Consider the following 15,785-nt stretch of genomic DNA (forward strand, 5'->3'; position numbering starts at 1 on the left):
CTCCTTCCTCTCTCCTTCCCTTCCACTCTCCCTCCTTTCCTTGTCTCTGTTGGCTCCTTTCTTCCTCTCATTATAGCATTGCTGAAGTTTAAATTCAGGTACTCACAGAGGGTGCTCTCCCACTTGAAAAATGCCTCTATAGCACAATTTGCTTTTTTATTTCTCAGTAGACACACTTTTGACTAGATTAACCTCAGAACATGATCCTTTCTTCTATATCTCCTACATAGCTGAAATTGAGGACACATAAGAAATTTGGCATTGGCCATGTCACCAGCAGAAAACATATTTTGCTTTCATCTCATCTTTCCCTGTCAACTAGAAAGGGAAACAATCAAACAGGGAAAACCTTCAAAAACTGAAGTAAAACATATTTATGAAACGTATCACATATAAATAACAAAAATAAAATAGAAAAATAATAAACCTATACTCCTAATTATCATTATATCACAAAGATAAAATACATTCAACATTCTAGAAGGAGAATTATTTTGAATCTTATATTCTATATTGAATTAAACATAGGTGCAAGAAAGACATTAGTGAATGCACAATCACTAAGATAAACAACACTAATCAAATTTAACTTTTCCTCTCAGGATAGTTAGAAGTTGACTGTGGTCCTTTAGAGAAATCTGAAACTATTGTAAGAGCAAAGAAACGGGGATCAAGTCCAGATATGCAATGAGCTGAGTTCATTGTCATATGACACATGGAACATTTCCAAAATGGTGTCCCAAACCCTCAGCTTCAAGGGTCAAAGAGCAACAGAAAACTGGCTGAGATGAGCTGCGCATATTAATAGTTAATTTGCACTTCTGCCAGAGACTGGTCCAATAATAGTAATAAATACATACAAATTTTGTAATTAAGTGCCAATTACATGAAAAAACAATGTGTCTAGTTTGTACTGTGGTTAACTGGGAATAATAACCCATAAAGATTTAAGTATATTGAATTTCTGGTAAATTAACCCTTTCTTCAACCTTAGCTACTCAAACTTGTATAATGTATCATTTGGTCAAATTATTAAATAAATCTCAATGAGGAATTCAATTGGGATTGCACTAAATAAATTAATTTGTGAAGAATTATTATCTTCATAATATAAAAATTATTTATACTTATGGTCATATAAAAGACAACTGAAGTAACAAACAAGGGAAATCTTCCAAAGCTAGAGAGATCATCGAGGTTGTATTATGTATGTGTATGTGTGAGAGAGACAGTGTGTGTGTGTAAGACAGAGAGAGCAAAGTTGGGGAGAAAGAAGAAGAAAAGGAGGGAGGAAAAGAGATATAAGGAGGGGGAAACAGAAATAAAGAGATATAGAGGCAGGAACAGAGAGAAAATGATTGTTGGGGATGGAAATATGCTAGAATTTGAGTTAGATTGGACTTCAGAAGGATATATCTCTTCTCTTTTTGAGCCCTATTCTAAAGTAATATTTTGTAAGTTTACAAATTTTGCTTTAATAAAAAAATAAGATCTTCTGAGTTTTTCTACTTGACAATGCTGTTGTTTCAGTCAGTCACGTTCTGGAGTTGAAATTGGATGAAGTCATAAGCTATTTCTCAGTATACACTATGTTGCCAAAGAAACTAGAAAAAACAGTTGCAGACATAAGAAGATAGGAGAAAAGAGGAAAGAGAGGGGTGATTGCTGCTTCTATGTTCATCTGCAATCAGCCTCTGATTGAACCTGGTACGCATACTACCAGTCATTCATCATGGATTCAGAAGTGTGTGCGTGTGCAACCCTTCTTTCTTCTTTCCACTCTCTACAGCTCAGTAATCTTGCCTTTCACAAGCAAGTTTGGAAGAATTGCTCATCGGTCTCTATGGGTTATTCAGCAGTACTAAGCAATAACTTCTTTATTTTCTATGACTTCCTTGTACTTTATTGTAAATATGTGGCTTATTTTTTCAGTAGCACACATTAAATTGTACAAGGGGTTTCATCATGACATTCTTTCACATGAATTTAAAATACTTTATTTTCAGCACTCTTTTTTGCATTCCTGTCCTCTCCTCTTTCATCTCCCTTTTTCAAAGACACATTTCAGGAGCTTTGGAAAGGTTTGTAATATGTAGCCCACTGAAATGTTCCCTAGCAAACATTTACCCCCTTGGGTAATATGTGATGCTGGTAGAGTTGATATTGACCTGGCATTTTGGGTATTGTGAACCTCCAGTTAAGCTTTTACAATTGCATTTTTCTTTCTGTGAGAAACAATAATGGTTTAAATGTAGCTGAGTGTCACTGTGGAATGTTAAAGACTAGAAAGATCATGCTACAATTCACTAACCAATTTTGATAGGCCTTTCCCAGGGCTTTGCTTTGAGCATCTTGCCTTGCTGGCTTTCTAACTTTACATTTGTTAAATGTGTCACTACCGAAACACTAATGTGATTTGTTAAGGAAAGTGTGTGTGACACTTGCTGTCATTAACTCAATTTGAGCTACACAATTTAGGGAGGATTCAATACATTGAAATATTAAGGCCTGTTAGATGGTGTACTGTAAGATAATATGATGAACAGCCCCATTTGTAAATTAGATTTTCTAGAAAATACTTAGCCAATTTAAGGAATAACAATATCTAGTGGTCATAACATATTAGTTATCTCTGGGCAGACAGGTTATGCTATGATATGGCCAGCATATATATTAAATGGGTATCTGATGGGAAATAGAACCTAAATTATTTGTAGCTGGCCAACAAGTATTTTTGATAGTAAGGTTATCTTTCATCTTTAAAATTTTGTCTTATTAGCTGAAAATCATTTTCCCTACTTTATATATTGATTCCTGTATTTATGCAACACAAATTTATTCAGTGTTGGGGATTCACAGATGAATGAGATATGCTCCGTTTTCAGTTTATATATTTCATTATAAAAAATATCTGTAAAAGGATAGTGGGGGATGACTGGTGTACGTGCATTTACTTGTAAGTGTAATAATTTTAATTAAAATATGAATATCTCAAATATAATAATATTTTCTCTAAGTAATGTGTTCAAGATGAATAGAATAGTATCCACAAACTATTTTTCTAGGGGAAAAGTCAGCAACTTGAGGTATGTTTAAATGAGAAAAAGACTGGTGGAAACTTCTTATAATATGTTCTAGGAGCTGAAAGTAGAGACAAAACAAGAAAACAATGGTGATAATTTGAAGTTCTCAAGCAGATGAATAATCTGAACACAATTTCACCTAAACAGCTGTGCATCATGGCTATAAATTTGGAGACAGGTTTACAAGAATAAGTAACAAAGTAGAGAAGATACGGACCAAAACATGATGGTAGATATGCAATATGCTATAATGATAAGTGCATGTAATGTAAGTGACTAGCTGGCCAGATGCATCATGTGTCTATGTGTCTGTGTTTGTGTGAATTTAGTGCACCTGTGCTATGAGGGAGGAATAGTAAGTTGATGAAAATTAGTTTCATTGATTCTGGTTGTTAAGTTATACACCATCTTATGTGTATGTCTTTCCTTCTGAAATAAATTACAAGCTTTTTAAAGTCAATGATTCTCAGATTGCTTTAAATGTTTGAGGAGGAGACCAGTGGAATAGGGGAGAGGTGAAAAAGAGGGCAAGTCAGAAAGAATATAATCAAAGTACATGCTCTGCAGGTGTGAAAAGGCTCCACTAAAACTCACTTAAACATTGCAAGGAAGATTTAAAGAGTGTGAGGGAAGAGGAATAAGAAAGGGTATATTAAGTTTATGTTTTGAAATTTCACAATTAATCCTCCACTGCACTATTAATACGTGCTAATAAAAATCCATGATAAAATTATGGTGAACTATATCTAACAACTCTCCATTTGACCATTTAAGTAAATCTACAAAACTGTATTTTATCATTCTAAACAAACCTCCGTAACTACTATGCAATACATCTCCATGAAGTGAACGTATTATACAACTCTCCCTAAATAATTACCTTATTGTGCCAGCAGTAATTTATATGCATCCCAACGGTGGATCGCTCGCTGATTTTTCTAGCTAACTAACATGAGTCTCGCCAATTCAGAGTTCTTCATTATCATCCTTTGACCTTTGTAATTCTACCCTGGGTAACTGACTTTGTGATTTTTTTATTCCAGTCCTCATATCTTGCTGCTGGGATGATCTTCCAAAAATGATGCTTATTTCCTGAACCTTTTGTTTAAAAAGCAAATAAATGAATAAACCAAAACTCACTTTAGCTTTTCACTCACATGAGATTAAAACATTCATTCTCTATTCTTGTCTACATCTCCATTCTTATGATGAACTCTGAGCTTCATACTGAATCTCTGCATCACCTTGGAAAAATCAGACTAAATGTTAGCTCTATAATTGCATTTGCAATAGTCTTTTCTCTATTATTCCCCAGTCTCCTTATTTTACTTTCAGTTGTAACAAAGTCTTTATGAGTAGATGAGTTTAGATAAAATGTCACATACAAGTGATAATGAATTTAATGATACCTTCTATTTATTTAAAGATATTTGTCTGGGAATTCAGGTGTACAGAGACCATATCTTCTTTTACCCATCTACCAATCTATGCATTAGGAAAAACTGTTTATGCAAAATGTGATAGATAAAGAATGTATAGGAATAAATAAATACCTATGTTTTCTAACCACATAAGAGAAAGCACAAGTAAACAAACTTAGAAATGTAAAATTGTGTTATATTAATATAGTGGAAAGGGTTATTACTTGTCGTTGGGCTGAAGCCAGAGAATGACTCCCTCCAGAAGAAATACCTTACATAAAATTTAAAGGACAAATACACTGGGTCCAAACAGACTACAGCGAGTTCATTCCAATGAGGCAGGATGACACAAACTAGAGCACTCTATCCATTTAATTGAAAATAATGTTCCATTCAATCATTCAACTTATATTTCTCGTAAAAGAATCATATGATGGGAAACATTCAGATTTGTTCCTGGATTCATAATTCAAAGTCTGTTTTCAAATGATAAATATAATCAATAATACCAAAACATAGTACTTCAGCTCTCTGCCCCACTAATGCTTGGCAAAATTTAACAATAAGACAGCAAACAATCAGTAGGTGATGGTCTCCCAATCAACTGACATAAAATTATCAGTAAAAGCTCTAAAATACCCAAAATGCACTGAACCTCCAAAACAAGAAGGTAATGTGTTGCTATTTGAAATTCCCCAAAGATTTATTTTTCCAGAAATATCAAGATGGATGATTTTGTGACTTACCCAGCACCTGCTCATTCCATTCACTGTGCTTCCTACTCTTGTGTTCCTGCCAAAAGAGTGGCAGGCCATATTTCCTAATATACTTTAATAGTAAAAAATTGAAATAGTAGATGTGATTCATTTGTTGTAGTAACTACAATGTGATACAATCACAAATATTCACCTGGGTTATTTCCCTCATTATTTCCTCCCTTGCTCTGGAAGGGAGAAATGTATAAATGCAATCAAATGCAGATTTGATGTATTAAAGATTATACACAATAAAGATTGGATGTATATGATGATATAAGATGATGTTAAGTAAAATGAACCCCAAGATAGGGGCACAAACATCTTTTTCTCGCTATTGTTTTAACATATTTATAATGTACTAGGTGATTTTTTTTTATTTCTTTGCATGTTCCTCCTCCACGGTATAACCCCTGTTTTCACTGTATTTGATTCTGGTGCCCTGCATCTTGTATATACACTTCTTTAATTTGGGGAGGGGAAGGGAAAAAACAAAATGCTTAAATAGGGATACAGGTTGACCCATGGTAACAATGAAATGTACAAGACACTATGTTGAAAATGAACTTTGCAACTTTGGGAGAGGGCAGGAGGAGGTGTGGAGGTGGGAGGGAAGGGATGGTAGGGGAAAATCAAAGGAGGAAGCAACAATGCTCAATAGAAAATGTACTCATTACCTTGCTCATGTAACTGTAATACCTCTGTACAGTGTTTTTACAATAAAAAACATACTAAAATATAATTTAAAAAGTTGGATGCATTCAAATCCAGGAGAAAGAAACAGAAGCTAATAGGAAAAAACAGTTGTTTTGCATATTTAAGTATTTTTCATGTTTAACAATACATTTTTCTTTAGATTTTGTTGTATTCAAGTTTTCTCATTGGATATTTAAGCTGATTTAAACCTGATATTTAACCTGTCCAGTTTCTGGACAGGTACCTGTTCACTCAAAGCCACCATTTATGATGCTTGAAGAAGGTACCATTTCACAGTCTGGTAGAGATCCTACTGGATGTAAAGTTTCTCTCATGATCACATGACTTACATGAGCATTACAAGTCTCAAGCCAGTACCTGTGTGAAAGACCTAATGTCTAGTTGCAAGAAGTCCAAACATCAAAGGCAGGACTTTTCTGGTAGCAGCCAAAAAATGTCACTAAATGTGACATTCTAGTAATATTTAAGGAGTAGTAAATAAATACAGGAGTAAGCAAAAAACATTCAGACAGCCTAGATAGTAGAGATAAGTTAGTGACACTAATTATTTCAACACAGTTTACATAGTTTAAACACATCTCTATCCAATACAATAATTACAATATCCCAATTTATTTCCAATATTTCAATTAACTCAGTATGAAACTTTCATTATTATAGGTCATGTAAAATAGGTTCAACAACACAAAACCAAATTAATCTTTTGAATTATCTTCCTTGGTACTACACTGCATTCAAAGTACCTTCCAGTTCACCTTCCTAAAAATGAATTCTTGTTTGTCTAACTACTTGACCTCATTAAAAATCATAAAAGCTCTGGTCTATCAAAAATTTGATAATGCCACACAGATTGAGCTAGCAGTTAGAAGCGGTGTTGAGTGTTCTTTTATGAGGGAGAGTTAAGAATAAATGTCACAGAATCAGATTCACATGATCACTGCACGTCTCAATTTGCTTCCATGCATATATGTACACACAAACACATACACAGGTGGCTATTGTTACTTTGGAATTACTTTTTTATGTCAGATGAGAAAAGACAAAGAAGAACAGAACCAATATCTCTGCTTTATAATGTTCTCACACTTAATATCCAACTGATAAATAACACATCATAGTTGATGATTTTTTGAAGGGCAGTGACTCTCTGAGGGCTAATTTGAAAACTCACTTTTCCCCTTCTAACGATGAAAATGATTGACAATGTCTTGTTTACTTCTCAGGTGTTGAGGGAAGCTACCGTGCCAATGATTTCTCTTCCAGGGATAGAATTTGTCCTGGCATTTCACACAGGGCAGCCAGTTAATTCTCAGTTTTTTCACGACATGTATGGAAGCAATGAGTATCTGAGTGATCTTTGCAACAAAGTGATTAAAACTTGAATAAAGATTTTGGACTCTTGATTGCTTAAGTAGGCTAACTTACTTCTTCTTATTTTTAATTCTGGACTTAAAATATTGGCCAGAAATCAAGTGTTCATTCATAATTACTCTGCAACATTTCTTATGAAAAAGGTAAGTGACTTTCTAAAATATGAAACTAGCCCATTTTTTCCAGCAAATACCAAATCCTTCTTCTCTCTGAATTCCCAAAGAATGGAAAAGAAATTTGGGAAGGGGTGGATTGACAGTGACTCACTAGAGTTCCCTGAAAATACATTCTATCTCATATCCAAATGGGATTTAACACTTTTGTTTCTAACCTTCAGTACTTAGCAAGTGTCATGTTCAAAGACACATATTTTAAAAATATACACATAATAAACTGTCCAGTGTTGGAAAGAACCTGTCTAAATCCCTAATTAATCAGTGCTGTGATCCTTTATACATCATTTCATCTTTCTGTTATTTTTTCATCAATACACTGTATATTGTCCTATGTCTTCAATTTACCCTATTTATTTATGCAAGAACTTAAACTAATTTGAGATTTATCTATTAGGCTGTCATATATTATTTCATAATAAGAGCTTATGATAATTCATATTATTTATTAGAAAATAAGACAAAACTTCAGAGATGCCTTCCTCCAAGAATGCCTATACTCATAGTTTTTTGTTGCTGTGACAAGTTTCTGACAGAAACAATTTAAAAGATGGAAAAATTCTGGCTCATAATTGCAGAAGTTTCAGTCCATAGTTAACTGGTTTTCCTGATTGTTATGCCCACTACAAAGTGGAAACATTATGGACAAAAGATATAGTGGTGAAAAGCTATTCACCTCATAGCAGCCAGGAAGCAAAGAAAGAGCTAGGAAGAAACCTGGAACAAGCTATAACTCTCCAGGACAACCTACCCATCACCTACTTCCTCCATCTGATCCTCACTCCTAAATTTCAAGTAGGGCCACCTACTGGCAACCAAGCCTTCATTTTATATTCAAATGCTAACACTCCTCTACCTTGGGCTTTACCACATGATCTTTACTCAGTGAAATGTGAGCAGGGATGACATTTGTGCTAAAGATCACACAGACGCTTTGTGAAAAGTTTTACCAGCACATAGGCATTTTTCCATGTTTCTCATGATAAATTAGACTTGGTATTTTAATTTTGATCTGTTCCTAAGTTAGTGATTAATAAGATTATACATTCTCATTATAGAGAGTAGTGGCACTGTACTGTCAGTGAAATCTACAATCATGAGAGTATCAAATGTATTTTTACTCACCGTGTATTTAATTTGCCATGATTTTATTATGATGTAACCACATGATCATTCTGCGTGTTTAGAGTTAGGTAAATATACCCTTTTATTACATGTATTATTCATATGTTAAACTTCATCATTTTTATTAACACTTGAAATATCTAAACATTTGATACCTCTATGTGTTTAAGAACAATTGTCCATTTTTACTCTATTAATTTATACTAGTATAACTAAATACTCAAGTAGGTAATTTATAAGTAAAATAAATATAATATCTGCTTCCTCTGTAAAGAAAGGAGGCCATGTCCTCACATAGTATTGGAAGACAAGTGAGTCAAAAGCTACATGAAATATTTTTTGTACTTAATCCTACTTATGAAGAAGGAGATTTATGGCCTAATTACATCTGACAGGCCCTACCTCTTAATACCAACACATTAAAAGGTATTAAGGGGTAACTAGTATATGTCTGAGTCAAGCAGAAAAGGTCAGATAAGTTGATGTTAGGGGAATGAACCCCAAGATAAAGACTCAAATGGTTTTCTTGCTTACTATTGTTTCTAATAATTTTATAAGATGATTTCTATGTTGCTTTGTATGTCCCTCCCTGCCTTCACTATATTTGATGTTGTTATAATTTGTGGAGGGGAAGGGCAAAAACAAATTGTTTAACTAGGGATACAGGTGGACCCATTGCAACAATGAGATGTACAAGTCGTTATGTTGAAAAATGACCTTAACAACTTTGGTAGGAGGGGAAGGATTGGGTGGGGGGATGTGGGGGGAAGATGGGAAGGGATGGGAAAGGGAAACAAGGAGGAGGCTACAATGCTTGATAAGAAATGTACTCACTATCTTGCCCATGTAATTGTAACTCCTCTGTACAGTATTCTCACAATAAAAAAATAAAATTTAAAAAATTTTTTAAAAATAATAAAAGGTACTAAGGGGATGGATTTATACTAGAGCACTTTCCATCCATGCTTGTTGGCCTGACTTTCTGACTTGTCAGTGATACCTACATCGGGACATGAATAGAATCAGTAGAAGCTTAAGAATAGGAAGAAAGAAATCAAGCAATTATTCCCATTCCTAGGCCTTCTCCTATCCATCATTAGGAAAATGGATGCATTCCCCAGGACAGATCCTCTCAGATGACCATCTATCTTAGGCTCCATTAGCCCAAATAATTCTCCTGTCATTTCTCACTTAAATGACTTTCTATTGTCACCAGTCTGAAAGTCTTCACTACTCTGAGTATATACAATGAGTTCTCCCACATCTCAGGACTAGTTTCGTTTTCTGTTCAGTTTGACCTTCAACCTTGGCATCTATTGCCTGTGAGTAATAGTGGATTAATAGCCTCAATACCTTCTTTTAATCACTCTTTCAGAGAGATGAAACATATATGGTTAATTTATCTTTCCTACCACAACACTCATTGTAAGTTATTATAATTTTATTTTAATAAATGGCTATACTTGAGAATTCATGTTTAAAACTTTTAAATATTCAAATATAAAGCACCAGTCTAGTTCTCTTTTTATTCAAAATATATATTTTCTCTCCTAACAAAAAATTCCACCCACATTTCACTGGAACAATGTTTTATATACAATTTCATTAAATTTTATTTTCTAATGTGTTTTTTGGCATAGAGTCACACCATTCTGTGTAACTCTACTGTGTGCCGTCACTTCCAATCATTTTACTGAATTATGTTGTGTAATTTAACTGCGACTTTATTTCTATTCTTATTTCCGCATCATGCACATATAGGCTATAATTCCAGCAATGATGTTTTATGTTGATACTTCATGATGCTTGAAAGAACTCTAATCTCACCATGCTAGTATTCCCTTGAAGTTCAAAATATCAAAAACCATTCCAAATTCATCTTATTGCTTTTTATGAGAAAAAAACAGCACTATGAGAAAAATAGTAAGACCTTCATGTTCTTTGTGCCATGTGTCCCTGAGGACAGGTTCCCAGCATTGAGATCAGCCCTAGTAGAACATGGATTTGCAAAGCAGACCATGACCTCTGGGCATCAAGGCTGATAAATGCATTCAGTTCCTGCATTTTGACTTTGATTTCCTCACAGAGAAGTGACAAATTGTTGCTTCTAGATGAGACCAAATAATACCCTTACCTTAGTATAGTGCTTCAGATGTAATCTTCCAATCTAGTTCAAACCTATTCATTTATTCCTTGATAATCCTCAAAAGTCTGCTATTCAATACATATTTTCTCTATTATTTTTCTTATCCTTTATAAACACTAACCCAACCACAGTAGCTAATTGATGTAAGCACATCATTTTGTCATTCTGTGTGTGAGTTTAATAGAAAGGGATTTAGCATTTCATGGTTGTAATAAAACTGTCTATAGCCATAACATAAATAAAAAGCTCTTCCATGAATTTCCAATAACAAAGATTTCATACTTACATCTCTTCATGTGTTGTCAAATGCATGATCTCATAAGTATTATAAGTTTGTACATACACTAATATTATTACTATTACTACTATTATTATTATTGACATTTCAACTCCCTCAGTCTAATGTGCTACTCATTTAAAACAAATAATGTTTTCAGGCACTCATTAAATATGCTGTTACAATAGCATTTTCTATCATGTTGAAATTCCTATGAAACCCTCTTTAAACTAATACCACAGTTGCACAGTATGTTAGCCAAGTTTTCAAATGCTTGAAAAATATTGATGTATATACACAGGTCTATTCTAACTCACAGGTCTGAAGAGATCATGCATGATTTATTTGCTTTCTAGCTATCAACCTGATGAGAGGCAGCATTTCATATTTGACATAGGAAGTTACAGAGCAGAACTTCTCACCTTCTGCCTGGGAAGTGAAAGGGAGAGAAAAAGAAAGGGGCTGGGTTTCAGTATCACCTCTGAGGACACACCTGCAATAAATTAAACACCTTCTACCATGTCTCATTTCTTCAAGGTTCTATCAACTCTCAATAGTGCCATAAATTGAGGAACATGACTCTGACAGAGTCAGTGGAGTAAATTATTCCAAACCTCAATATATAGTAATAACAAGAAAAGCAATTACTATATCTAAAATATAATTAATGTTTAGCAAGACTGAAATTTTACGCAAAACTAAAGAATGTTTGTGTGCTAATACACATACATATATACACACACAATATACACAAACACATATATATATATATGTATATATATATATATATGGTCAAACATATTGACTCACATCATAATCCCAGGTATTATCACAGAGATCATGAGGGTTATGGTTCCTGACCCCAGACAAAAGGGCAAGATCTTATCTGAAAAATATTAAACAAAAAAAGATGGGAGGAGACTGATGCATGGCTCACTGACGTATGGCTTAAATGGTAGAGTATGTACCTATAAAGTTTGAGGTCTGAATTCAATCCAAATATTTCTAAATAAATAAATAGGCTAGAGTTATCAGCTATACCTGAGAATGATAAGTACTTGAGGTTATCAGATATTGAGTGTATGAGTTTTAATTCTTACTAAACTAACTTCACAGAGATGAGTACAACTAGATTTTACAAATAACTGCACAGATAGAACTTGAAGGTACAAAATTTGGAAAAAAATTAACAAAACGATTGGTTAAAAACACATGCTGGTATGTACCAGTGCAAAAATAATTTAATCATTTTACATTGTTAAACACAAAATGAGTACATTAGATCTTCTCTTTTTAATATTAAAGAAATAGGTTTTATTTTATTTTTTTATTTTTCATGGTGCTTGAACTCTGGGCCTGAGCACTGTTCCTGAGCTTCTTTTTGCTCAAGGCTAATATACTACCACTGAGCCACAGCACAACTCCAGCTTTTTCTGTGTCATTTATTGGAGCTAAAAGTCTCATGGACTATCCTGCCCAGGGTGGCTTCAAACTACAATCCTCAGATTGTGAGATTCCTGAGTACCTAGGGTTATAGGCATGAGTCACCAGAGCCCAGCTTCAAATGTTAATAGTAGGTTAAAATGCATTTCTTTTGACACCCTCCCAACCTGGCAAATATTAGTTACAGGGGCCAGCACAATCCTATCTGAGCAATTTGAAATGAATAGTGGTTTATTCTGTACAGGGAATATTACTGGGGTAGCAAGGGCAGTTTTAATAAATGTGATCTGTCTGTTGATGTATGAAAACCTATTTTTCCTCTCTTACATTGTGAAAAGGTAAACCTTAGGTACAGTTTTTAGGGGAGAGAGAAGTGTACAGAGATGAACTGACTGCTCTTTCTAGAGACTTGGCAAACATGTCCAGGCATATATATTTGAAAAAAGTGTTCCACAGAGCACAGACAAATATCTAAAATTTATCAAAAACAAGAAAGACCCACCACCAGTTGTATTATTTCCTTTGCAACTCTACTGACAAAACATATTTTTGCAGAGAAGTTAATCCTAATATCCTTGACATCAAGCATATATCCCAATATGCACCGGACTATATGTAAATGCACTTATATGTGAGTCAAACAGCCATGTGCACAGAGGACTTTAGGTTAATCCCAGCTAGAGGGTCTCCTTGAAGCAGCATTCTATAGATTGATACTGTGTAAAGCAAGTTCTATTATTCAAAAGCATATTCCTTAAACTTCTAAAATCATTGGTCAATTAGGAAACAGTTTACTACAATGATTCCTTGGCTTCTGCTCTTTTTTTATTTTTGTATCTATTGCTGATGCAAAACAGACCTGTTCTGAGATCAGCAAATTTATTATGTGCCATAGATGAGTGATCAGGGCCTAGGAATGGGGATATTATGGCTAAGCTTAAAACGATGGAGAAGATAATATGAGCTAAAGAAGATAAGATAGTAGACATGCAAATAGTATAGTCAAGCAAAACACTTTCTTTGTGTATCATCATACTTTTAACCAGCCTGACTATATTCTTTTATCCTTTTTCTAAAGTCAACTGTATTTTATAATTGTTTGGCATTTGTAGTATGTGAAATAATGTATCATTATCTATGAAGTGTAAGTTTTCAGCCAATTTGACTCCTTGGCATTAAGAAGGGCTGGCCTCATTAGTCCCATAGCTAATCCAAAGCACTTCTCTCCTAACATCATCAATAAAGATGTTGAGTTCAAGTACAAGCCCTTTTGTATCTTTGAGTTTGAGAATAGTGTGATTCTGTCTGGTGACATTTTATTAGTAACTCATGGTAATATTTTTTGGTAATGTAGTATCCAAGTGATTGCTTAATTCTCTGAAGACATTATTGGCATTAGTATGTATTCCTGAATACATACTGGAATTAAACATGCTATATACTTGAGGGATTTTTTCCAATCTGCCAAATGAAACCAATCTGACTGGCTTCCTGAATCCAGTAATTGCGGTAAGACAGAAAATCCAGATGTAGTGATCTGAAATTCTTGATTAAACCCCACAGGATCCTCATTTAAATTAGGAGAGAGACACCATATCAAACTTCAGGCTTAGGTTTTATCTGAGTATAAATAGTATCAGAATCTTTTCTCTCCTAGATTTAATCTTAAAAAGGAGACATATAAATATTTATCTTTGATTCAGAATTGTTTTTTCCTTTGGGGCTTACTAGAAAAGGAGGTAGTTGGAGATTGAGAAAGCTCAATTTTTTTCCAGTGAATTAGGCAGAGAAAGAGATCAGAGAAGATAGTTGAGAAGAATTAGGTTTCTTAAAATCAGTCTTTAGTTCTTTATTTATTGTAAAGATACTTTACAGAGGAGTTACAGTTACATGAGTAAGGTAATGAGTACATAAGCTCATATTTCTGTGGATCAACTATCCATAAAAGTAGGATATGATTGTCTACTATTGTTTACCATTGTCTACTATGTCTAGTACTGTCTATCATTATATTTCTTCTTTATGTTTTTAAATGTGAACTGATCTCTTATTTAAAATGTGAAAGGTTTTTTTAATTTATTTATTTATTTTTTATTTTTTTATTGTGAAAAAACTGTACAGAGGGGTTACAATTACATGGGCAAGATAATGAGTACATTTCTTATCAAGCATTGTAGCCTCCTCCTTTGTTTCCCCTTTCCATCCCTTCCAAGCCTTCCCCCACCCCCGCACCCCCACCAAAGTTGTAAACTTCGTTTTGGACATGACAACTTGTACTTCTCATTGTTGCAACAGGTCCACCTGTATCCTTATGTAAAAGTTTGACTTTTGAATTTCTGATTTAACTTTCAGTAATCATAAAAGTGATCCATGCATTTTTTATAGCTGCTAGTCACCAATGTGAAATAGCTTACATTTTGATGGAAACAATCTTTGATGAAAACAGACAATTCTAATACCTCCATGTTACTACTATCAAGGTGACATGGTTCCTAAGAATGTTGAGAGAGAGTGCAAAGAGAGAGGACCTCAACAACTCATAATTTTGCCAAAGAAAAAAATTTAAGACTGAGGCAGATATGACATTTAAGAAAGCAGACAATTAAGAAACCTAGTTAAAGGGATTGAGTATGAAATGCAAGAGATGCACTATTTGATTTTTAATATGATATGTATATGGGATTTTTTGTAAGCAATATTTTTTATTGTGAAAATACCATACAGAGGGGTTACAGTTATATGGGCAAGATAACGAGTACATTTCTTATCAAGCATGGTATATAGTTTTAATAACATTTCTGATATTCTAATCTGTATTATCTTTCTTTGCTAATCAGTTACTTACTTTGTGCTTACACAGTCTTATTGGTTGGTTTCTGTCTTTATACTGTATGACTTCAGAAATATTCTCTAGATAATATATTGAAACACATGAAGTATTAATATTTACACGCTCTGATTTTAAAATCTATTTCCTAAAATTCAGACTAGTGAGTTTGCTGGACTTTATTTCTATTAGAAAAATTCAAAAGACTTGGATATTAAGGAATTTGCTCAAAGGACAAAAACACAAAAGCTTGTAATTATCACCATTGTTGGACAGCATGTTTTTTCTTGAGTTCAGACTCCACTAAAATGCAGATTGACTGACTGAACCTCAAGCCTGAGGATTTATTTCAAGACACTCAAGCTGTCATTTTTGCCAACTAATATAATAAAATGCCTGAAGGAAATTAGAATTGTGAATGGAATTAAGATTCTTTTCTCTGTAAAA

This window comes from Dipodomys ordii, unplaced genomic scaffold, assembly GCF_000151885.1.
Source record: "Dipodomys ordii isolate 6190 unplaced genomic scaffold, Dord_2.0 Scaffold144, whole genome shotgun sequence".
Taxonomy (NCBI): domain Eukaryota; kingdom Metazoa; phylum Chordata; class Mammalia; order Rodentia; family Heteromyidae; genus Dipodomys; species Dipodomys ordii.